The 23,360-nt window shown below is 33.4% G+C and overlaps 1 long non-coding RNA gene across 1 annotated transcript; it reads left to right on the forward strand.

The window, feature by feature from the left end:
• Positions 1–3,676: 3,676 nt before the first annotated feature.
• Positions 3,677–13,388, forward strand: LOC129747790 (uncharacterized). Its single transcript, XR_008737580.1, has 3 exons — positions 3,677–4,006; positions 12,363–12,429; positions 12,622–13,388. It is a non-coding gene; the product is annotated as an uncharacterized LOC129747790 (long non-coding RNA).
• Positions 13,389–23,360: the final 9,972 nt, after the last annotated feature.

The following is a 23,360-nucleotide window of genomic DNA, read 5'->3' on the forward strand; positions in this document are numbered from 1 at the left end:
CAGAAAAGCAAGCGAGGTATTCTACTCTACTCTCAAAATTTGAAATTTTTAATCAAATTTTGATTATTGAGTTAGTTTATTGACAAGTAGAAATCTTAACTCAGAGATAACTCAAAACCTCGAAAACTAATCTCGGGTTCAGAATTCTGCGTAAGTTTTTCAAAATTTTCTGACTTGTTGATAGAAGTAAGATTCTGACCTTATTTCAGAGGTGCTGGTTCCATATTATTAAAATCTCAATTGATTTTTTTTATATTTCGGTTTCGTTATCCAGTTTGAAATTCTTAATTTTCGATACGAATCATCATTGAAAAAAAAATGAAAAGCTGTTGAATCGCTAAAATTTGGTTTTGAATTTCATTCATAATTGTATACACAATTCATGAAACTCACATGCGTTTTCAATATTCAGATAATAATTCTCAAAATAAAGAAAACCATTCTATTTTTTTTTTAATTTTCATTCGAAGTTCTAAAACTCAAAAAACTCAATTCTTTACTATCCCATTAAAAAAAAAGTTTTGATTTCTATTGCAAAGTCCAAATAATATAAAGTTTCAAAATGGCGATTCAGAGTTGAAAACTTTGAATCAGATTCAACAGTTTTTTTTTCAAATTTTATTCATTTTATTTCACATGCGCAAGTCGTATGATGAAGATAGCAAATTAAGATTGAAACCCAAAACATCAGAATTAAAGTTACGGGTTCATGGTTGAGAGTTAAGGGATGAATCATTCTAAAAGATGAAAATTCTGGAAAAAAATGGTTGAGAGCCTTAAAAAAAATTAAATTCTTGGCTTGTAATGGAAATGCTGACTTGGAATCTAAATACTGGTACGTTATTTTTTATATGTCAGAGATTGCATTGGAATTTGAAAACAAATCAAAGTTTAATTTCAAAATTTAAAAAATTTTAGGAAGTCATTTTGAATAAATAATTCAGCTAAAATAAAACTACAAAATTTCAGCAAAATTTGGAGTTTGTGTCTCATTTCTCTAATAAAAAAAACGTTATTTTTTTTTTCAAATCATCTACAGAATTTTAATTATGTAATTCATTTTCGATTAAAAATGTATTCTGTAATTTCAGGAAATTCTATTTTTTGTGTATAGTATAACATTTGCAGTTGCAGTTGTTCAAAAAAAAATTTTTGAACTTAAATCGAATACTTGAAATGAGTTTGCAAGAATCAGATTTCTTCTTATCTAAGTTTATGGCATATCGGCAAATTGAAATTCTTATTAGAGAGCAATTAAGACAGAAATGAAAATTGATAGGTGGAAAGGTCAAAGCTAGAGCGCTTTGGGTAGAAGAAACGAATAGATGGTGAAAATGTGAGCTAGGGCATTGTGTTATCGATAGCTTTAAACTACTTGTGTGATTCTTTGCCCAAGCACCAGCTGATTGATTGTAGTAAGTGACGAAGAAGCCACATTGCTACCCACAACCAGCTACGGATGGGTCGAACACATGAGGTTGCGTCCGACCGGGCCCGGTGTTTGTTTTGTGGATTTTATTTTGATTCATTTATTTTCATAGTTGAAATTGAACAAATCAAAATATAATCCACAAAACAAGATTGAACATTCAAGATTTTGATCATGAAAACGAATTACGAATATTGTAGGTAATAAAAGGAACCGTCAACGGCGGTAATATGTAACATTTTTCAACTTCTGAAAAAGTATGTTTGTGAATAAGGCCATACGCATCAAAAGTTGTAAGTTTAAAATGACATCACATCGACGTTGTCAGAAAATGTATAAACTCTTTAAAGTAATTTATAACTACCCAAAACATGTTGATGATATCCTAAGTCCATTGATGCATAAATGTTCCATAAAGGCCGTAGAGCATAAAATCACTATCTACAGATAAAATTTGTAACAAATACAGATAAAATCTGTAACAAAAGCTGATATAAAAAAGAAGCTTTTTATTCAAAACGTCAGCTTAGTCCACCTTGTTATCAAAAATTCATCACAAGGATCCAAAAGTAGGGACCGTATGTTTTATATTATCAGCTAAAACCCGCGAGTTCTCGATTCCTGATCTAAGTTCTTCCTAACTGTTACATTTGAGACTTCTTTTTTTATACACTAACGTTTCCACGCAAAAATATAAAAAAAGATTTGAATTTCGAAACGTTATTTGCTTCAACATTCAACTCTCTACCCAATCCACTAAAATTGTGATTAAGAAAGACTCATCTCATCATGCTTTGTATAATTGTTTTATAAGCCTCATTCACCCGATGACTGCCATCCCATTGTCTAGTCCTAATAGAATTTAAACAACATCATTGATTTTCTCCTGGGAATACTCAGTCGAGATGAAACATCGCCAGTTGCCGTGGCGTGGTGGGAGCAAAAACATACAGACAACGTCAGGTAGCTATGAAGGTACCAACCAGAGCGGATTAAATAAATGATACAAACTGATTATCACGACGGCAAATTCCTGTTCCACTTGTTTCGTATTCGACGGGTTGTTGTACCGTTTCAGTGAACAGTGAATTCCAAAGGGGACGACCGAGAATACTTGCTGCCCCCAGGCGATACCAAAGCGTATCACAGTGCACAGATTTTGCGAAAACCGGCTTACGTGAATCGTTTTTCCCTAATTGAATGCCATTTGTGGTGTGAAAATTAATTAAATACAAATTGAGTTGATTATCCGGTTTATATTTTGTTGTTCTGGGGAGAGACCCCAGCAAGAGGTCGGAGGCATCTGCATTGAAATGTTTATGATGGTTTTCAATTGAAAATTAATTTGATATCTTTTTATAAGTGAAAGTTAATTGGTTGAACTTTTATTTACAAAACAATATTTAAAAAGTATATTTTTTCCTTAAAATAATACTTTGCAACCGAATAAGAACTATTTAGACACCAGTGAACTTTTTAAGAGACGGAAACTGAAATTGGAAATGCATTTTTAATGCAGGCATTAAAAACTATTATCCTCGTTTTTTTTAATTTTTTGTTTTAAATTTAATTTCTATTTCATTTTAAGATTTCAAAACTCTTCAAATTTGTGAGTAAATCAAAAGCTCAGCTTTTCAAATTCTAGTTGATCAGTTGTAAATAAACTGAACAGAACAAAACATGTTGCCAATTACCTTGAACGGTGTGGCGAACAATCGCTTGGCAAGCATATTTAAAATGATAATTAAATTCACAAAGCCCATCTTCCATCCATTACTCCAATTTAACGAGCTACTCCTGACACATAATCAAACGATGAGCAAACAAGCCGCACCTCACCAAACCAAACAACAAGCATGGGAGTCTCGCAACATTATTCACACACTTAATTGAATTGGATTGAAAAAACACGCCCCCAGTGGGGAAAAACCTTTGGCAGCCAATCGTGAAGCGGCAGCAAAGAACGGTTGCTTCAGTCGCAGGGTGGAAATTCCATCGCCATACACAAGAGTCCATCGAGGCAAGCCATTGCGGATGGAGGGTTGAAAATTCCTATGAAGTCGTAACCTTCGCAACTGACTGGTACAAATTCTCACCACCATTATGATGATTGGCGCTACTTTCTATGTACCGACCGATTCTGTTGTTCAACAAGTGGTTGAATAGCTGGCAACAGTATCATGCGCAGACTTTCGAAATCCCATCAAACCACACGTTTCCGCTGTTGAACACGTTATAAGGCCCTTATGGGAAGTGACAAGAAATATACACCATCTATTGTCTGATTTTCATCGTTCCGGAAGTTTTGCTGATCCATCGGAATCGTTCCCGGATGAGCATGGATGACAGATTGTTTGCTAAAATATTCAACAGTTTCCATTTGTCCGTCAGCGTCTTTTGATTGAGTGTTTCATTCAGTCTTGTGATGAGAACAGTTGGGCGATAGTAGGACACTGAAGACAATTCATCCATTTTCCCTCGACAGTAAGTGAAGTGACATTGTGATCAGTGATTGTTTCTTGCGTTCAGCAGTTGATGTTTAGAGCATGTGTACAAAAGATATCATATCGTTTGGAGGTGAGGAATTTTCATGTTCACTTTGAGATAATAATTGTCGAAAATTTTAAATTTGAGTTTTACCTCACGCTAACTGAATAAGTTGTCGGCATAGGATCCCTGTTTTTGAGTTAGGAATGAAGGTTCAATTCATTAGAAGTCACTGGATAGACTTCGATATTCGCTACAAGTGTACTTTTCAGCATCGTGCCCAAGAAACATCCTAATGAGGTAAACCGATTTCGCCGATTCTACGAACACCGGAACAAGTGTTAACCGATTTTGTCATAATTGAAGTATCATATGTCGTAAAACATTTGTATACATATCTTCAAAAATTATCAGTTGTCGTAGTCGTTGTCGTTCAATTGAGTTCGTAAGAAACCATGGTTGAGAGAAAAAAAATAAAACAAAGTTGTTGGCAAAAAGTAAAAGCACTTTTGTAAAAAAAATGTAAGTTTTTACTAGCCCGGTTTATGGGGTGCTTCTATCTAACTAACATTATACTGAACCATTGTGGAGGTATAATTTGAAAATAACAATAACTATACCATGACTTAACCCTTCATTTCATGATTTTTTATTGTTCCTTAAAAAGCATTTTGAACAGTTGGAAATGATGAGTACATCAAGAAAAAAATTAAAATAAAATAAGATTTTTCTCTTTTTCATACATTAATTGTTGCAAATTATTTGTGCGTTCGCATTAGCTTCACAGTGCTATTTTCAAAGTGAATGCTATTTTCACAATTTTAAGGAATCTTGATACATATAACAATTCATAACGATTATCTAGTATAACAATTATGTTCACTTTGAAGTGTATAAATGCTTTATAATATTTAATTGTTGAAATATACTTGAATTGAAGCAATAGAATGACTCTCTCAAATTCAAACAGGGTTTAAAAAATGCACGTATACATATGTAAGTATTTCAAAGTTTTTTCCATTAAAAGCCTTAAATATTGGTTGAATATTGTATTGTTAAAATTACTTTAACAATTAATAATAAGGGATCAGTCTCCTGAAAAAAAAAAGAAATTTCGGTACTTCCACAGTTATCACAATCATGTAGTGAGTCACTAGTGACACTTATTGGGAGAAGAGTGGTGACTCAAAGAATGATAGAACCATTTCGCTTGCTCTAATCCTTTTCCATGTGAATTTTGGCATGGGAGCCTCCCTACTCCCTTCCTATATCTCCAATAGAATAACGGAGGGGTTTCAAATAATCATATAACCAGTTCTCGTATAATCTGCTCTCCCATGCTAAATTTGGTTCCATTTGCTAGATAGAAACTCAATTTTTGCAAAAAAAAATGTACAGGAGTTCCCCTCCCATATCTCCACACTGGAAGGAGGGAGTGGTACCAAATATCGATAGAAATCTTGAATGTTCTCAAATACCTCTCCATGCCAAACTTGGTTCCATATATTGTCTCGAGATAAGTATGTCTCGAGATATGCAATAAAATTAAATGGGAACCTCACTCCTTCATTTCCTATCTTTCTAATGGAACAAGGAAGGGATATCAAATAATCATAGAAATATTTCTCTTATTACAACTGCTTGAATAATTTTCAAATTATGTTAAAAATTATATAGAAGCTCCTTTTCTCTCCCTATCTCCTCACTGAAAGGGGAGAGGGATACCAAAGATTTAGGGAAACATTTATCGTACCCTATTACAATCCCATGCCAAATTCGGTTCCATTTGCTTGATTAGTTTCTGATTTATAAAAAAAATTGTAAGAAAACCCCCATCCCCCTTCCTATCTTCCTACTGGAAAGTAGAAGAGGTCTTAAAAAATTTTAGAAATATTTCGCGTACCCGAACCGAATGCCCTTCCGCGTCACCATTTGCGTGATCGGATTTCGAGTTAGGCAAACATTTGTCGTTTGTTTGGAAGGCCCCCTTCCCCTTGCTGTGAGAGGGAGGGAACTCAAACCATAATAGGAACATTCCCTGACCTCCAATATTCCCACCTGCCAAGTTTCACGTAAATCTGATCAGTAGTTTCCAAGTCTATAAGGAACAAACAGACAGACAGACAAACAGACAGAAATATATATTTTTGTATAGATTTATCTGATAAAAAAAAGACTCAAGAAAAAGTTTTTTATCTATAACTGCGCCTTCAAATATGCAAAGAATATATGGTTGAAGACATACTTTAAGAATTCTCTTTGTCTGACACTTACAAAATAGTCAACGGATCTTTTATCTTTGGATTTTGCTTGATTTTTGCCAAGGGTTAGGGCTCCTTGCAAGGCCGTGCGAATGGGGGGGGGGGGTTTAGGGGTTTAACCCCCCCTTCCCCCCCCCATGGAGATTTTTTCCAAGTACAATTTTCAACGTAGTAAAGGGAAATTACTTGATCTTAGAAGGTGTGAAATAAGTGTTGACATAAAAGGCAGAAATATTTCTCGCCTCCGGCGGAAAAAGGTCTTAACTCACCCAATGCACTGGAGACATTTCATTTTATGAAATTACATATATATTGCTGTTCACGAATTCAAACTATTTTTTTTACTGTAAATTTCAATTTGCAATTCAATCAACATTTTTATTGAAACCCTAAACTTGACATTCAAAAACACTACCTCGTCTTTAGAATGAATTTTTATTGAGAAGTGTAATAAAAAACAAATTATGAGTTTGAAGTCAACCATTTTAACATCAAAATTGATTCACCGAATACTAATTTTATAAAATTAACAGCCATGTATCATGACTTTAACATGACTCATGATGGTCATCAGAATAAACAAAATAAAATCTAAAACCTAGTATCCTCTACTTTAATACTTAAAATTTTGATTTACAAAACATCGTGCTGATATGAAATGTTCTTCATGAAACCGATTACAGTCTCAATTTTATTTTTTGTTTCTTTTTCTTCTATATGCTCAACATCACATTCGAAAGCGTTGAATGCAGTTTTAAATCAAATTGAGTTTTAGATATTTTCAAAGCAAAAAACTAAGCAAACAAAACAAAAATAGTTCGCTTAAATCTACCAAATAAATTATTCAATCTTAGGCACCCAAATGCTGTTTCTTTGATTCAATTAAATTCTATTTATTAGTTTTTAAAATGGTAAGAAAAGTTTATTGAAAAAAAATTCTACAATGTTTAAAAACTTTTCTTCATATTTTGTTTTAATTTTCAAATACATTCACCGAATTTTAATGTTAAATTATATTAAATCATTTTTTTAATCGATCATAATTGTTAATTTATCTGTAGAAAGTTCGAAAGTTATTTCAAGAAGCAACTTAAAAGTTAAATTTTAATGCCAATGTTAACTTAATTTATATAAACACTGTGCATTCAATATTAACAAGAAAACATCATTTTTATTTTTATTTTTTCAATTTCTTTTTGATCATTTCACAATCTGTAATTTGTCAGTTTAATTGAACATGTTGTATTATAATTATATAGAGTTATTATTTTGAACTTCAGAACTTTTTTAATCTTTTTACTTTAATAACTGTAAGAATTTTAAAACAGAAAAGGGTTTTATCTTTGACTTGTTCACTGGCAGTCTTGAAATAAAATGAAATATTTTCTTCTTTTTCCAAATAAAATTCAGTTATCAACTATTGAATAAATTCTTCTAAGCTCAAAATTGTTTTTTTTTTTTGTTGAAGAAAGTACAGCGGAATTTTTCAATCATTCCTTCCACTGAAAATGAAGAAAAGAAATGTAAAATAAAATCAATAATAAATGACGATAATTTTCACATTTCTAACAGTTTTTAATCATGGTTAATTTTTAAACTGATTTAACATTTATTGGAGAATTCAGATTTTCTTTTTTAAACTGGTGTTATATTTTATCGTTCTATTTTTGTGCCTCTTGTGCACGAAGCTTCAGTCAAAATATTGATTTATATTCTTTTTCTGGTGTTTCGGAAATATTGGTTTGAAATATGAAAACTTGACTGCTTTAAATTCATTTTCAAGCAAATTTCTAGTTTCGAATAAGAAACATCATTTTGATTTGAAACAAGCATTCTGATTTTTTTTAAATTTCGATTTATGTTACTTTTATTTATCGGCCTTATCGGTGAAAAGTGATGTCCTTTTAAGTAGGGACATCTGAAGATTATGAAATAACCTTCTACCCATCTATAAAAAATTCATTATCTTTAGATGTCCCTACTTGAAAGGACATCACTTTTCACCGATAAGGCCGATAAATTAAAGTAACAAACATATATTACGGTGATTAATTCTTCATAAAACTTTGATTTAGTTTATCAGTAAAATTTAATATTTTTTAAGTTTGTTGGTTGATCATAAGAAAGAATTTGTTTAGAAATCAATTACCTTATTTATGGTATACTTTTTAATTTTTAAACCCCCCCCCCCCCCCCCCCATGGACGGGGCCTTCGCACGGGCCTGGATCCTTGAATAAAGGATAAAGTCTCTTTAGTGAAGGATGAAATCTCCTTTAACTTACAAAATATCAAAATTTTTATCGTCTCACGAAAATTTTTCTAGTTTATCTATTTTTATTTATTTAATTTTTTGTACGCTTTATTTAAAGGATTTACCAGCTGCTTTCACCCTCGTAATTTATCTATGGGTTCGTGTATTGTTCTAACTTTTGGAGCATATAAATTTAAAATTACTCGCTGTTAGAAAATGCCAAAGAGGCGAGTTGCTTATTTTTTTTAAAGATATTATGAAAATAAGAAAAGAGGATTAAGTATCCCAATTCTCCCCTAAAGTTTTGGATAAATATGTGGTGCGCATTAAACACCAATTGTTGATTTTTTTATTTTTGTTCGAATTATATTTTGCATTTTTCTGTCAGCAATGCTTTTATAAGAAAAAGCATAAAAATGATGCATACAATCAGGGATAAACAAATAAAGGTTTGGATATATGAAATTTTAATGTTAACAAACGCGTGATGCAAAACAATCATATTCCATCATATGTAACTAGAATTAATTTAGAATAGTTACTAAATTATACAAAATTGGTGATTCTTCCAAAAAAAATTTACACCAACAGTATTGGTATAGGATAATAAAATTATTATAAATTTCGAAGGTAATATCATTAAGCCAATCCGTCAAACTGGGTAAAGTTTTTTATGGCATTGAAAAAGATTATTTTTTTATATATTTTGCTCGGTTTTTGAATTCTCTCTGAGAATTAAAAAAAATCAAAAATTAGCTTATGATGTGGAAAATCACGTCATCATAATTTGTAATCACTAAATGATAACTCGATTACATAATATAACAACAAAAATTAAATAAGTGCTGTGGAATACAAATGTTCTATTCAGAGCCGTAGGAAGAAACGACTTCGGGATGAAGAGAGGGGGGTGGGGGGTTGATGACTGATTTTTACCTATGATTTTTTGCCCAACAATGCACGAATAGAAAAAAAAAATTAAACAAATTTTGTTTGTAGCTATATGATTATACATTTATAATTTCTTTTACATTCAATGTTAGCGTATTAAACCGTAACTCTAGAAAATTGCTTCTAAATCTAAAGGGTGAGCAAAATTTTTCATCGATGGTTAAAATCTTCGAATTTGTTTAAGAGTCTGGTAGATTAAACTTAGTTGATTTGAGCATAAAATATGCTTTTTTTAAGTAAAGCCTTCCATTTCTTAAATAAAAATCTTATTCTACTAAATCAAAGCAATCGAAAGATTCCTTTTAATTCAACCACGGTAAATGAAAAGTTTATATACCGGTATTTGGATAGCAACTTACTATCTTCTTCAGTGGGCATTTTCGATTGATCAATCGATGGTAAGTTGCTTTTAAAATACCGGTATCTGAACTTTTCATTTACTGTGGTTGAATTAAAAGGAATCTTTCGATTGCTTTGATTCAGTTGAATCATTCAACCAAGTAGGCATACAACACAATAAAACTTATTGTTCACTTAAATCAAAATAGCCCGACAACTTTGCAAATTCAAAGATTTTAACCTTTGATGAAAATAAATCAATTTTATTTAAAAGTAAGAGATAAAAATCATCAAATTTTCGGATCAAATTTGCTTGATGCAACATGAACCATTAATGAATAATTGTTGGTTTTAGTTTTAAATTTGTTTTTTTTTTAACATTAATACTTAACACATTGCGGACCAAATACGAGATATCTCGTTTTTTCGCTTGTCGCTAGTATGCTTCATTAAAAAGCATAATTCAAATGTTATGAAGCTAATCAAGAAACCACATTTTACAAAACTTAGCACAACACTCCCCGTTCCTCGAATAAAGTATATTAGTAGAATTTTGCCTATTGGTTTCTGAAATATAAAATGCCAAATTTTGATGTCCTTAATGTGTTAATAATGTTAAATAGTACACCGAGAAAATTTAGAATTTTGTACAGATTTTTTAGTTGAATATCAAGTATATGTTTATTTAACAGCAAATATTTATCATAAAGACGCAATGCCATAATTTTCGCATACATCAAAAACTCAAATTCTAATTAATAATTATAATTTTCTGCTAAATTGTATTAACAAACTTATTTTGATTAAAAACTTAAAATCTTGAAGTTGAATTAACAAGCAATCTTAAGTTCATGACCACTTGAATTCCTCAACAATTTTTGTTGACTGTAAAATTTATTTACAAGCTTGATCTTTTTCTGAATTTCGAATCTGCAGCCCGTCCGGACTATACGTGTTCACCACATGTAGACTTCGGACCAACTAGATTTCATTGTATAGGTTAAGGTAGTGCCACCTCTATCCCGGTACTACTTCTCCTAAATAATGAAATGTTGCAGGGTAAAGTATGGTGTACGTTAATAAGTTTCCTCGCAAAAATGCTCTTTCGCTCTTTTCAACATCTGTAAATTTTCTTCTCACTTCTCTATCCATCTTTATCAATTTCAGAACTACTTTTCACCGATATGCCGAAAAATAAATTTACAGAATCTGCATTCGGAATCTGAATTATGAATCTGAATTCAAATATAGTGCTTCGAATCAGAATCCGAGTTTCTATATGATTTCTGAAATGTACAAAAAATACGATTCCCGAATCTTATTCCAAATCAGAATTTTATGTACCAAGTTTTAGAGCCCTCATTCATGAATCTTTAATCCAAATTCTGTTGTTCAGGTATAATCCAAATTTTCGTTTTAAATTATTTTTTTTTAATCTGTTTTGTGAATCTGAATTAAAATATTAATTTCAAATGATCTGAATCTGAGTTTGAAATTTTGGAAAGCCATTTCGAAGCTTAAAATGTTTGAATTTTGTGTAAAAATTAAGTTTCAGAACTTCAAATTTGAATATAAAACAAAATATTTCTTTTTTCATATTCAGAAAACCATTATTAAAATATTAATAATGCAAATAATCTCCAACATTTAAACATGATTCAAATTTGATATGAACTATAAAAAAAAATTGAACAAGGATTTCATAGCAGCATTCATTTCTAATTTATCATGATTATTCAAACTGAAAATCAAGAATCCTGAACTGGATACGGAATCTGAAATACGAAAATAGGAATACAATTTCGGTTATGGTAATTATGGGATCAGAACCTCCGAAATGGGTTAAATTGAATTGAAAATTTAATATTTAGATCAGAATTTCTATGAACAAGTGAGAAACTTAAAAAAAAGAATTTTGAACTTGGGATGGGTTTCTGAGGTTTTGGTATTAGTTTATAGTCTAGATTGTTACTCTTGATTAACCATACTCTATTATCGTAATTTGATTATGAATTTAAAGTTTTGAGTGTAGATTAAAATTCTTCGCTTGCTAAGATTTCTTCACGTTAAAGGAGGTTGTGATTTCTTTTCTTAGATTTTAACGATTTCACAGAGAGTAATTTAAAAAAAAATCTCAAAGACTATTTTACAACGTTTCCAGGTTTGAGTTATATTACAAGTTACGAGGATATCGATTTAAGGATGAAAAAAATTCTAGAATCTAGAAAATAGCTAACTTTTTAAGGAAAAATTTTAATTCGGAAGACCAAACTGATCGCTTTTTTGACTTAGCATAATCCGAGCAATTCAATTACACCCTTCATATAACAAGCTCTTTATTATTTTTGTCAAGTACCTACCTACCTATCTTTTTCTTACTCCGTTAGCTGGTTGGACCAGCTCAGTTCAAATTTTCCTCCCGATTTTCTCGGGCGGAAAATCCCCTCCTCATCGCAGAAAAGAACTTTACCTCCTGAGAAATCACAACAAAACTGTTCTGGTAAATTAAAGCCACACTTATGCCGTCGACCTTTTTTCCGACAGCTTCTGACTCTACAACAAATTCCCTCGTTAAAAACCTCCTCTTTCTTGCTTCTTTTGGAAATGAATCACTTCGAATTAAGATGTTTGGTTTGTTTTCAGATAACATCGGGAAAAACCCCTTCGAAGAAAAGAAATCATATGACGTGCAGTGCAGATTAGAGAAAAGGTAAAACGCTTGTTTGCGACTGTATTCAAATTAAGGCGCCAGTGATTATTTATTCAATTAACGATCCTTAACTGCTCCCGATAAACCCAAATTGAGCTGTAATTAAGGTCGTTAATGATAGATGAGCATGCTTTCATGACAAATCTCCCGTAGTGAAACAATCTGAAGAGTTTAATCTTTCGTTCTTTTCAGCACGAGAACCGATTCAAAATTTGGAAACTACCGAAAGTGACAGACAGCATCATCTGCTTGCAGAGCATCGATCAAAGACCAGGATTCACATCGAGAATTTATATTAAATGCCTTCTTTCCATAACCGATAGATCCAATGATTGAATAATCATGGAATTTGCTTTACAGATGCATTCATAAGATTTTATGCTTTTTGACTCTTATTTCAGCGATGATTTTCAGCAGCGTTGCTCTTACTGCCCCGCAGAGAGTGCTCCTGCTACTTGCCCGCCGGATTGTTTCTGCAAGCGTCCACCAGATGACAGCCAATCTGATCGAGTTTAAACATACGTAACGGTGCAATTTGAGGACTGATTGTCTTTGCAATCAATTTGAAATCTTATCGCTCCACTCAACACGAACGGTGCAGATAAAATTTTCTTTCAAGTTAAATTCATTGTTGGAGAACCCAATTTTCTACAGAGAAAAGTGATGTAAAAAATATAAAGGAATATCTTAACATTTTGAAATTGTGACAAAAAAAACTAACATTTAAATAACTGTAGTTCAATACCAATTTCTAGCGTAAATAGCAACAAGCTTCATACAATCATCGTAAAAGCTTTTAAATCAAACAAATTTCAACTTACAGTGCTGCAGAATTCGATGTTTGCTTACGTGAAACTTAGGTGTACACATTATTAGTAGTGAAAATGTTCTATCCATTGTCGGTGTAACATAATATTAAAAATTAAATTTACTCTCTAATAAATAAATACATAACATGAGGTAACAAATAAGTGTCTTTCTAAATTGAAGAAGAGTGTTATTGCTAATGTGTTTGTTTGAACTAAATTTTTTATTTGCTATCATTACAATTCTTATTTTTCGTTTGTTGATTTTTAATTTCATTTTTTATGCTATTCTGTGATTTATCTCAATCATTTTGTGACGCTTTGTGATTTGAGATGCTTTTTCTACGTATCAACCCAAAAAATTTTTACTTCTACAAATTGGTAGGTATATTTTTGCAATTTATGTAAAAAAAGGTTTAAACATTGTCAATGTCATAACATAAATGGATTTTTTATTTATTACTAGCTGACCCGGTGTGCTTTGCTACACCTTTCAAAAACAAATGGAATTTTTGGAAATTATAAAATTTATTATTATTTTAAAGGCATTATTTTGAATCAGTTTTTAACATAATTCAATATCAATCGCTATGGAATGAGAGCTGCAGCTGGAGTTTCGAATTGCAATACAAAGATTACTTAAACTTATTTTCTGAATCTTGATCTATAAGTTCTGATTTTTTATCTGTTCCTTTAAGCTTCGCCCTGAAAAAGGAGGGTTTCAAATTTATCTTACGCAAACAATCTTACTTATAAAATATATTGCTTGATATGTTCTGGATTTATGCTAAAAACTGATAAGAGAGCCCCCCTGTCCTTCTCATCATCCCCTGCTGAATGGAGGTCGTGGTCTTTAATAATCATAGCCATTTTTTTTCGAGCTCAAAAATCCTCTTATATCAAATATAGTTCCATTAATTGATAAGCTTTTGAGCTTTACATTCTTTCTTTTTCCTTTTATCCTTTCTTCCCCTCTCTACACTGTAAAGCGTAAGGGTCTATAACAATTGTAGAAACATATCTCGTAACCAAGTAACTTTCCATGCCATATTTGTTTCCATTTGTTGGCTTCGTTAGCATGAATTGAGAACTCATTTTTATTTGCGAAATAAATTCTTGAGTTATGTATAACCTTGAAAGAAAGTACCATCTCCCCGTTCTCCCCATTGAATGGAGTGAGGAGAACTTAATATTAATAAAAGTATTTTTCGTACTCAAATACTTTATGAAACCAAATTTGGTTTCATTTGCTCAATTAATTCTCGAGTTATGATAAAAAATTGTATGGAAGTCCCCTTTCCCCCTTTATATCTTTCCGCTGAAAAAAAGGTGGGGCTTCCATTTATAATACAAACATTTCTCGTATCCAAATACCCTCACATGTCAAATATGTTTCCATTTGCTTGATCAGCTCTCCAGTTATACTGAAAATTGTAAGGGAGACCTCTTCTCTCCGTTTTCATCTTCCTCTTTGAAGGAGTGAGGGATACCAAATTTCATAGAAGCATTTCTCGTACCCAAATATCGTTCCATGCCACATTTGGTTCCATTTGCTGTTGTAGTTCTCGAGTTATGCAGATAAAGTTGTATGAAACTCCCCTCCTTCTTTCATTTTTCCCCGCTGGAAGAAGGAAGGGGTCTAAAACAATCATACAATATCACACGTTCCCAAATTATCGCCCATGCCAAATTTGGTTCAATTTGCTCAATAAGTTTTTGAGTTATGTAAAAAATTATAAGAGAGGCCCCTCCCCCTTTATATCTCCTCACTGAAAAGAGGGAGGGGTCTCCAATAATCATAGAAATATTTTTCGTATCCAAATACCTTCCCATGCAAAATTTGGTTTCATTTGCTTTATTAGTTTTTGATTAATTAGAATATTATAAAAGAGGCCCCTCCCCCTTCTTCTTGGAAAGAGGGAGGGGCCTAAAATAATCATTGAAATATTTTTCCCATGCCAAATTTGGTTCCAATATCTTGATTGGTTTTCGAGATATATGAAAAATGGTAATGTAGACCCCCTTCCCCCTTTCTATCTCCCCACTGAGAGGAGGGAGGGGTACCAAATATTCGTAGAAACATTCCTCGTACCCAAATACCGCCACATGCCAGATGTGATACCATTTGCTTGATTGGTTCGCGAGTTATGCAAAAAATTGTCTTTTGTTTGGGAGGCCCCTCCCTCCCTTCCTGTTAGGGGGAGGGGTCCCAAACCATAATAGAAACCTTCCCCTGCCTCCAATACCTCCACCTGCCAAGTTTCACGCAAATCGGTTCAGTAGTTTCCGAGTCTATAGGGAACAGACAGACAGACAGACAGACAGACAGACAGACAGACAGACAGAAATTCATTTTTATATATATAGATTATACTTCCTATATCATAACTTATATTTTTGCCAAACATTCATTGTATGAAGAAAAACTTAATTTATTTTTATTCTGGATTTCAATGGTATGCTACTTGAAGCGTTAAGAAACATAATAGGGAACTTACTTTCATCGATGGTTAAAATCTTTGATTTTGCTGAAGAATCTGGTAGAAAAAGCTTTGAATAGAACATAGGGTAGGTTTCTTTAAAAAAAACTTATTCTATGCTCGGATCACATAAGCTGAGTCCACCAAACTCTTGAGAAAATCCAAAGATTTCAATCATCGATGAAAATAAATAAAATTTTCTAATGACTGTTGCAAACACGAATCAAATTTGCAACTGCAATATTTTTTACAATACACCAAGAAAATGTAAAATTTCTTGCATTTTTTTTTAAGTGAGTATTTTATGTTTCTTTATCAGCAAATATTTTTCATTAAAACCAATTCCACAAAACAAAACTTGCAAAATTAAATACAAATTCTACTTTTGTGTTCTTGAAATTTGTGATTTTCAGATGAGTTGTGTATACAAACTGAGTTTAATTGAAAATTTTGAATTGTGAAATTGAAACCACAATCAAAATGCCTGCGATCTCTTGCGTTTTGAATTCCTCAACAAAATATTCATCTTGATATTTTTATCTTGACTGTAAAACTGGATTTGTGCATAAGTTCAATTATTTATTTTTTATTCGATCTGTGAATTTTTATTAAAACATCAATTTCGAATGATAAATCTGAATTTAAGTTTTCAATTCTGAATCGCCACTCTAAGGTTTTTTTTTGTATGAATTTTGCATAAAAAGTAAGCTTACTTCGGATCTAAATACGAACAAATTGTTGAATTCGGAAACTAATAATCAAAGGTTTGAAGAACCTCTTAGCTGAATGAAACTATGATTTCAAAGTAGTCGAAGATTCCTTTGAATTCAGCTACAGTACTTGAAAGACCCAAATACTAGTATTTCACTAGCTACTTGCTAGTGTAGTATCCTTTTAGATAAGCTTGCAAAACCGTTTTTTCACTTTGAAATTTCGCGCGTCTGTCATCTCCAAATTTACTTAACTGAATGAGGATGCTTGTCATTGAAATCGGCTTTCAGAGAATTCTCTCTCTCTCATTTTCTTAAGTTCTCTTTTTTGGTATTCGTACGCCCACTTCAATGATGAAGTGATGCCATTTTTTGTCAAATTCAATATTAATCCTTTATTTCCTACATTACCCCCCTTCTCTACAGTGGTTTGATTTCTTTTTCAAACAATGAAGAATATTTAACAAGATTTCTTTCAAAACCTTTTGAAGTTTTTTTTTTTTTTTTAATTGTTTGATTTATATTCCAAAATACAATTCGATAGTTTTTTTTTATCTTTAAATGATTCTGTTTTGAAAAACTCGAAACCTCTTTCTGGCATATATCCTTTTTTACCATATTTTTCTGTTTTGTCTATAGTGTTGCATAGTTTTTTCCTAATAGAAATAAATGAATTATTAATCAAAAAATTAGTTTTGGTTTTGGTTGCCCTGCTGCTGGCCTCCTTGTGGACCGCCCTAGTTATTCTGCTTCCGCTGGGGCAACGGGTTGCCATTCACTTCCGGTTTAGCGACTTCCATGTTTCAAACACCGGCTTTCAACACAAATTCGATCATCATTTTCCACCGAATCACACACGCTCACGGTAACCTCAACCTATTCACTTCAATTCAGATACAAAGTAGAAAACTAGAGGGACAAACTTGCGACAACGTCTACCACGTATCTCAAACGTGTCCAGGGCACTCTGTGCCATAGTATTTTTTTTTTTAGTCAGAGCACTCTGTACTCACTGATGTGTAACTCGCGGTTGCTCAGCGGGTGGGTGGTTTGTTTATATTTTGGATTAGTGGGTGGGGTGGATAGAACTCAGGGTCGTTATAGGATTTTTCAACACGGGCTATTCCCTCTTGAGTCGAACTCAAACAGTGATGTCCAAATGGGGGAATCGAGCTAAATGTTAAATCACGGGTGGTACCTCGCATGCTACCAACCGTTGTCAGATGTATGTGGAATCTAATCTAATTGAAGACCAAAATGCGAGAACTCTTCAGAGGGTTGTTTTTAGAGAACGACGGAATACGGTAGAAAGATCGAAATATGGGTGTAAATCATTCTTGGTAAAAAACTAATACAGGGGGGCTTGGTTTTAAAAACTTTTAGTGGTACATTTATTGGCTGCACAGAGCCTAAACTTGACGTCACAATTCGGTCCATACTTGCGGTTTTATGATTAGGTTTAAGGTTTATACATTCTGGTTCAGGAAACTGGATCCTCCGACTGGCAGCTACTCCAGAAGATCCACACCCAATTCGGCGTCCCGAATGGTGTTGGAATCAACTTGATGATGATTATGTGGGATGGCGGACCTTTTAGAGGTTATGTCCACCAGCGGCAATCAGTTTTCTGTCCACGGAACGCGGGTTCGGTTTCGTCTTAAACCGCGACCCGTCGAGGATGCTCCTGAGATTGAGGTTATAAACGAAAAGAAAAAGGTCCTCTGGACCTGACCAGATACATTAGTCAACTTGTTACGTCACATCTTTCACCGCATGGTTTATACAATGTTTCACGAAAATACAATAATACATTTTTACATATTTTTACCTTTTTCTTCAGGATATAATGTTAATTTGTTTGTTTTTCCTCGTTGTACTGTTTAACGTATTTTTAATCTGTTTAGCATAGGAATAACGTTTTAATACTTTTTTGACACCTCGTGTCACCAAACTAACACTTGATTGTGTACATTGCACAAATGTTACCTTTTTATGTATATTCGGTTTTAATTCGTTTCTCGTTTTGTGATTGTAATCTTCGAGTCGAATTTGTAGCTGTTTAATATAAAAATAGAACGTAATTTAACTATGTTTTTAACTGACCGCATGTTGTGTTTAGCTTGTAAACTAACCGTACTTTTCCTTAGTAACTTTCACTCGTAGTAACGACTTTTAGCTTGTGATCGTTTTTAGTGTTTTAATTTATTTGCCCGTTTTTAATTAGCCTGTAATTTAGTTAAGAACTTTAAGAAATTTTTACACCTATAAAACGTGATATAAAATAACTTTTACTTTAACGTTTAACACGGCGCGCACAACTTTACTCTGAGGAGCTCGAGGACAGAAAGACCTTGCATTTCGTTGGTCGATATTGCGCAAGCTATGAAAATCCGACCGACACACAAAAATTTACAACTACAGAGTAAGCTAAGATACGTGTGTCGTTGTTTGGGTGATAGCACTTCCCCGTGTTAACAGTAGAGTTTCCTCCGCCCATGGAAATTCTCTTGTGAGAGAGGTGGCTGCGTGCTGTTGTAGGGAAAGCGGTAAAACGGGAAGAATCCCTGAGAGCCCTTGAGTGTCGATGACTTTGACGTTTCTAAGTCAGGGTTGAAGTCGAAATGAATGAATGTGTCGAGGACACATTTTTGGGGTGTAACGAACGGTTACAGATGTCATCATACCTTTTCATTATCAAAGCACTCCGTGCCATATTTCTCAGAACAGAGTACTCTGTACTCTTAAGGTACTCTGTACCTGCATATCTTTAGGGCACTCTGTGCCATAATTTTCCTTTTTTTTGTATTCATGGGTACCCTGTACCCGAACATTTCTGAGGCACCCTGTACCTCAATTCATCTCCAAGTACTCTGTACTTCATTTGATGCTTCTTAAAAGGGCACTCCGTGCCAGAATTTATCACAAAAGCACTCTGTGCTTAACACTGGTAAACATTATCTGGAACATCGATGGAACATCGATAAGTATAATTTTCCGTCATTTTTAATAATTGTTTCTTTTGACTGTTGTACCTCCATTCATTTGTCACCGAAAATAGCTGCGCATATCCTCGATATCCATTTATTAAATAGCTTGCACTGCGACTTACGAACAAAATTCACTTCATGCCGAATCAACAAAACAAGGCTAGAAACTCACCTACCAACTGCGCCATTGTAGTATCCTTTTAGATAAGCTTGCAAAACCGTTTTTTCACTTTGAAATTTCGCGCGTCTGTCATCTCCAAATTTACTTAACTGAATGAGGATGCTTGTCATTGAAATCGGCTTTCAGAGAATTCTCTCTCTCTCATTTTCTTAAGTTCTCTTTTTTGGTATTCGTACGCCCACTTCAATGATGAAGTGATGCCATTTTTTGTCAAATTCAATATTAATCCTTTATTTCCTACAGCTAGCATAGTCGATAACCCACTGAGGATGCTTGCAAGTAGCTAGTGAAATACTAGTCTTTGGGTCTTTCAAATACTGTAGCTGAATTCAAAGGAATCTTCGACTACTTTGAAATCAAGTTCGGAAAATTGTTTTCTAAATATTGAAAATGCAAATGAGTTTCAAAAAATAATGAATCAAATTTTGCATGAAGTGGAAAACAATATTTTACCAGGATTTCAAAACAGCTTTTTATTTTTTTATTTTTAATGATGATTCGAACTGAGCAAACTCGACGACCTCACCGAAAGTTCCAAGGCAGCAGGTCTCAAAGTCAATGTCGGAAAGACCAAGTCGATGGAGATCAACACAGGAAATCCCTCCAGTTTCATGGTAGCTGGGCAACAAGTTGAGAAAGTGGAGTGCTTCCAGTATCTTGGTAGCCAGATTACGCCTGATGGTGGTACCAGAAAAGACATCGAAACACGGATCAGAAAGGCCAGATTTGCGTTTACGAGTATCCGAAACATCTGGCAGTCACGCCAGATCTCTCTACGAACGAAAATCCGAATCTTCAACTCAAACGTCAAATCCGTATTGCTGTACGGGTGCGAAACTTGGTGCACATATGCGGTAACGACGCGAAAACTGCAAGTATTTGTAAACCGCTGCCTGCCTGCCGCTTGGTGGCCTGGCAACTGGATCTCGAATGATGAACTACATCGCCGGTGTCATCAAAAGGCGCTAGAAATCGAGATTCGGGAACGTAAGTGGAGATGGATTGGGCACACGCTGCGAAGAGATGAAAACGAGATTTGCAGAGAGGCGCTAGATTGGAATCCAGAAGGTCATCGAAGAAGAGGCAGACCCAGAAACTCGTGGCGGCGAAGCCTAGCCGCTGAAATCCGAACTGTCGACGAGAATCTTGATTGGGACCAAGTGAAGACGCTGGCTCCGGATCGTCTACAGTGGAGGTCTTTTACCACTGCCCTATGCACCGGAGGATCGGCGCGGGATCATTAATAAATAAATAATAATATTCGAACTGAAAACAAAAATTCTAAACTGGATACAGAATCCAAAATACGAAAACAGAAATATAATATTGATTTATATAATATGGAACCAAAACCTCCGAGATGAGTTTAGTCTAATTTAAAATCTAACATTCAGAGCTGAATTTCTATCAATAAGAGAGTTTTTTTTAAACTGTATAAGAATTCTGAACCTGGTATTAGTTTTCGAGGTTGTGTAATCAATTTTGAGTCAAGATTGTTACTCTTGGATAAACTTACTCAATCATCAAAACTTGATTATAAATTCTTACGGCCATTATGCAGAGAATACTTTTTAACACCTTTTAAAGTATTTTAACGATTTTCAAGATTGCTAGCGATTTTTCGTTATCTGATTGTTTAGATAAATCATGGTGAAAAAGCAAAATTCAATGTAAAGCCCAAAGATTTCTAACAATTGTTTCCAAAAACTTGAAATCATGACAAATAAATACTTTGACGTAGTTTTTCGCATCAAATTGACAAATTATCATAAAACTCTGCACCCAATCCAACGAAATTGGCATCTAGATATTCATTGTTTCGCCCCACAATTTCGACGATTTTTCAAAAACGAATCCGGTTTACTGAATCTTGTCAATTTCGATGGTTTTGAGGATTTTTGGACCTTCTATAAAAGATTCAGTTTGTACAGAAATGTGAAAAATATCAGATATTAACATAAATGCTTAAGCGATTAAAACTTAGTTCTTTTTACTAATAAACGAAAATATTTGTTTTATGAGGTAAATCTATATCAAGACTGTCGAAACTACTCTTACATTAAACAAATTAATTTGAAGATATTTTTGAAGTTCCGTGAAACATTTCTAAACATGACAATTTTTCCTTTATGTGCCGAGATTCCCGGTTTCTTTCGGTTCGCCGGTGACGCGATGAAATTCCAAAGTTGTTTCGGTATTCCCGGTTCGATAGCAAACCTGGATTTTTCATGAAGAAGTTTATAACTTAAATTTTGTAAAATATATTATTTGAGTAGCGGATTAAATTACAACGCGATTGGAAACAGTTTAGTTTTCATCATGAAAAGCTTTTACCTAAAATGTTTCGAAACATAAAAGTTTCGAAACGCCGAATACTAATCATGCGTTTTCAAGTCGCCGAAATGAATCAAAATTTGAAAAATTCCGTAGAACCTTCACGATAATGGAAAAACCAAATATTTTTGAATCAAAGTTACCATTTTTGTTATAAAGTATTTTTTTTTTCGTTTAGTAAACTGCCGTTCTAAGCAAGATTGTCCCATGTGGAAAAACGTGCAAACGAGAAAAACGCGATTGAAATATCACCTATATTTCCAATTTTTCTCTCAAACTAAAAATTCACCGACAGTTTTTTCGTAGTGAACAGTTCAAGTTAATCATTTTACAATGTTTTCTGCCAAAAAAATTACATTTCCTACAGAAAAAAACCGCAAATTATAGCCAAAAATGCTCCGTGTGACACTTTTGCGTAGAATCAGAACGCATTCCGATGCTAGTTCTACGAAAAACTGTCACACGGCTACAATTTTTCTATCATTTTAAAATCTTGCGTAGTTTATTTTTTTCCCAAAAACTCATGCTAAACCGTTATTTGAGAAATACCCTCTTTGTTTAGAAAAATGTACACCGAAACAACTTTTCACATGAACGCTACGTGAAAATGTACATGGATTTTTGCCACCATGAAAATCACGTGGAACCTACGTGAATTTCAGGTAGCAAACAGAGCTCGCGCAGCAAGCAGGATTCACATAATTTTTGTATGAGTTGTATGTGAGAAAAACGTAGATCGAATGTAACCAGGAATTCGTTCTGCTACGTGTGATTCACGTAGAATTCAGTAAACTATAAACTAAGCTTTTTTCGGATCTTTAAAATAAAAAAATGTGTTTATTTAGCAGGACATTCTATTGTTTCCAAGACACAATACACTATTTAAATTCACTTTAGAATTTACACATCACGTATTATTTTAAACAATAATTGTACTTCTCTTATTATTGAACTTCACTTATAGAAAAAAATTAAAATCCTTACGAAATTGGCATTTGGGTTTCCTCCATAGTGGTCGTCTGGCCGTCCTCCCGATTCCAAGCTCTGTAAAAAATAGCAGAATATTTAAATAACGAATACACAACCAAAATTTGTCTACTCACGTAAAATCAGCTTCCCCATCATCTTAAATTTCTTTCTTTGATAGCACCAACTGTTGTATCCGCGCCATATTTAATACTGTATTCTTTCACATAGATTTTACGTGAATAAGTAATTCAGGGCTACGTGAACATCACCTAGAATGTACTAAGTCCCTTTGTACTTGGCGGACCACTGGATTTTCACGTAAATCGAATGTGTCTTTGTTTTGACAGCAAACGGCTATGTGAGTTTCACGTACGGATCAAGTGAATTTGTATTAACATCCAAGTGATTCACGTAAGTCAAGCAAAAATTCACGTAATCAGCGCCTACGTGAAAATCCAGGTGAA

This window comes from Uranotaenia lowii, chromosome 2, assembly GCF_029784155.1.
Source record: "Uranotaenia lowii strain MFRU-FL chromosome 2, ASM2978415v1, whole genome shotgun sequence".
NCBI lineage: Eukaryota > Metazoa > Arthropoda > Insecta > Diptera > Culicidae > Uranotaenia > Uranotaenia lowii.